We start from the raw sequence: 3,674 nt of genomic DNA, 5'->3' as shown, positions 1-3,674 counted from the left end.
AGGGGGCGGAGCCGGTGCTGCGGGGCGGGGCCGGAGCTGGGGGCGGACCTCCTGCGGCAGGAGGCGCCAGGACCTTTCCCGACGACCTGGCTGGGCTTGGAGGGGCGGGGGAGCTCGGTGGATGCTGACGCCTGATCCGGTCTCGCGAGGTCTCCCCCCACCCATCACCCCTACTCGGGTCGGTGGTGGAGTCTGCGCAGAGGACCCCTGGCGTGGAAGCGGGGAGCCCCACGGCCCTGCCGCCGCTGGGGGCACACACCCTTCGGGGATTTGCCTGCCGCCCAGGACCGAGTGGAGAGGCTCCCGTGAGGGTGGGACCTTGAAGGCCCTCAGGACCCGCCTCAGGAGAGAAGGGGGTGCCCCGTCCTCCTTGAGGCTCATGGGGTAAGGGGACCTGGGTAAGGCCAAAGAAGTGACACCTCTGGGGGAGAGGTCCCTTTAGTGTCACTGCCGAAGTTCAAGATGTCAACTCTGTGCCTGGGCTCCCCTTGCTCACATCCCCTTTTAATTTGCCTGGGGGCAGGCCAGCTTTGGTGTATTCCTCAAAAGCTCTCCAGATAACCACAGTGGGCTGCAAAAGTTAAAAACCACCTGATCTGGGCCAAGTCCCACACAATAGTGAATGTTTATTCATTGTCATCACTGAAATCGGGTTAATATTTTTCTGGAGGGTTGGAGGCCCAGAGAAGGGATTGAGTTACCCAGGATCCCACAAAGATTATGCGATGGCGGCCCAAGAAGTCCTCTTCAGCAGGTCATGTCAGAGAAAGTGCTTTGCAATTGTCACATCGATTAACAGAAGAGGCCCATTTATTGTGTTACATACCTGTTGCTTTGTACCTGATTATTGCTCCAGCATTACCCTTGAGGGAACAGAACCCTGAAGGCTGGTGTCACCCACTTGTAAATCAAATCAGAAATCAGACATAGATCTGGCTGTACCATAGAAAGATGAGCATTTAAACCTCACTTACTGTCTTTAATGGATCCAGGTGTCCAAGAAACTAAAGCAGGCTCTTAGGATGGGCACCAAGATGCAAAAGGAAGAAAAAAAAACAAAACAGTCCCTTCCTCAGAGAGATTAGGCATTGGAAAAAAGAGACACAGAGAGTCAGATGGCTGAGCTGCAGGGCGGACGGGAAGGAAATGAGCTCTGAAGACCGCAGGCCATGCCTCTGGCCTGGAGTGAGGAAACACCGGATTCCTAGAATAGAACAGGTTGGATCACTTTTACTTGACCAGAGAAATTCAGTATAAGCTCGAGGAGTGTAGCAGATTCTCTTGGCCATATGCTCATTAACATGCTAATCAAACGCCTTCCTAAACATCAGACCTCTGTCTTCCTTATTCCTGGTAAAGAAGAGAATTTGGGGTGAAGGGCTTGAGGTGTTTCCTGCACTTCCAATTCAGCTGCTGGCAATTCTTTTCCTTCCCTGGGAGTCCCAGAGAACCAGTGCAGACTCCGCTCAAGGCTGGTGTTATGGGTGGGCATGTGTTCTGAACCAAAGATTCACAACAGCAGTGTTTCGGTTTCAAAAAGGAAAGAAAACTTTATTATTATTACAGAAAGCTATAGAAACAGAAGAGCAGAGGAATCTACACAGAGATGAGGTTAATAGTAGGCAAATAAATAAGAATAAGGCAGAGTTACATCAGATCGGGTCCTTACACATCCTGCTGCATCTGCCGGGGAAGCCCGGTGGAGACGGCAGGGCTGCAGTCCTGACTGGGAGGCCTGGGCAGAGCGTCCTCCCCTCGGTCAAGACTTCCGACTCACTGTCCCCATAAGGGCCAGATTTGTAGAGCACATAACAGGGTTTGAAATTAAACATTTGTTCACCTACGTGTAATTTGGAGCGAGCTGCCTTTCCGTGTTCTCACATTTCTGTGTCATCAAGGATCCCGGCTGTGTGTCTGCCCCCACTCCTGGATGCCACCCTGGGGGGCCGGCCCCCCTGGAGCAGGAGGGGACGCGAGCCAAGATTTGTAGCTCTTGGTGTTTGGAACAGAAGGGCCAGTTCTGACCTGGAGGCCAGCTCATAAACTCTTAAGTAACCAGGCTCCCAGGGTTATTCACACAGCACGAGTCTCAGGCATGTCTTGGCCTGCCTGTGAACCTGAAAGCGCAGGAGGTCGGTTCTGCAGGACAAATCACAGAAGCCATATAGAAGAGCATGAGAGGCAGAGTTTAGAGAGCGGGTGTGAGGATCAGTTCTGAGTCCCAGGGGCTGTGGCTGTTTGTGTGGGCAAAGAGTGGAACTACTGATGTTGCTAGGAGTTCCAGTAGACCTTGTCTTTGGGAGAAACTGGGACTGAATCTGCTATGGGCCAAGGACTCAGAGTGTCTCTGAATCTCTATCCCTCCTTTAGTTGAGATGTAGAGACTTTAACCAATAAGTTTCTAATGATAGATTGCAAAAATTGTCCTGAATTCATCTCATCCTGTTTCTGTCTGTACACTTCTGCTTTTGTGACTTTGCAGCTTCTCCCATCAAGAAGTGAATGTATTTCTCTGGCCCTTAGATCTGGGCTTGGCCAAGTGATTTAACAAATGTAACCTAAGCAGAAGCCTCAAAAGAGCCGGGTGTTTTGCAATTTGTCCCCCTTTTGGTTCTCTTACAGCCCTGAACAACCATGGGAAAGAGGCTAAGCTCGCCTGCTAACAGGAGGAGGCGCTCCAGGCAGCAGCCTGCCAACCCCCAGACTTGGGCGGAGGCCACGCAAGATCTCCTAGGGCCAGCTGATTCTCCAGTTGTTGTGGACACACGAGAAAGCACAATAGGGTTCAGCCACATACAGCCCTGACTACAAGAACCTCCAGCTGACCTACACCATTGTGAGTCTAATAATTGATAGCAGGGTTAAACAACAAAGTTTTGGAGCGGTTTCATGCAGAAATTGACAAGCATTCAGCGGATAGTCTTGAATTAGTCTCTTTTTTGGTTGTTTTTGTTTTTTAAAGATTTTATTTATTTATTTGACAGAGAGACAGAGATCACAAGCAGGCAGAGAAGCAGGCAGAGAGAGAGGGGGAAACAGGCTCCCCACCGAGCAAAGAGCCCAACTCGGGGCTCGATCCCAGGACCCCTAGACCACGACCCGAGCTGAAGGCAGAGGCTTAACACACTGAGCCACCCAGGCGCCCCTTGAATTAGTCTTTTACAACAGTGACAGGTGTTGTTTCCGAAGTAAAATCCCAGATGCATCCAGCTTCTTGTCCCTTGCCCCTTCAGCACCTTAATTTTAAAAATTCTGTATCTCTCCCTTTCTTACACGAGGAAACATTAATGAAGTGATCTCCTTCCAGGGATGTTTTCGTCTCCAAACTGCAACATTCTCCACTCCCCATCTCCTGGGATGGGTTCTCCCATGTGACCTCGCCCACGGTTTCCATGTTATAAAAGCCCCCCAAGGTTCCCAGCTCCTACAGGGGTCAGCCAATGATGGCCAGAGCTATAGGAACAGAAGAGCAGATAGAGGAAGTGGAGGAAGGGGAAAAGAGGGGGCAAGAATGTATCAAGTCTTTTGGGGCACCTGGGTGGCTTGTGGGTTAATCCACTGCCTTGACTCAGGTCATGATCTCAGGGTTCTAGGATCGAGCCCCGCATCGGGCTCTCTGCTCAGTGGAGGCCTGCTTTCCCCATCTCTTTGCCTGCCTCTCTGCCTGCTTGTGA

This window comes from Mustela putorius, unplaced genomic scaffold (genome assembly GCF_011764305.1).
Source record: "Mustela putorius furo isolate JIRA1106 unplaced genomic scaffold, ASM1176430v1.1 tig00000594_pilon_pilon_pilon, whole genome shotgun sequence".
Lineage (NCBI taxonomy): Eukaryota > Metazoa > Chordata > Mammalia > Carnivora > Mustelidae > Mustela > Mustela putorius.
The sequence above is the reverse complement of the archived record's forward strand: the minus strand, read 5'-3'. Positions refer to the sequence as shown.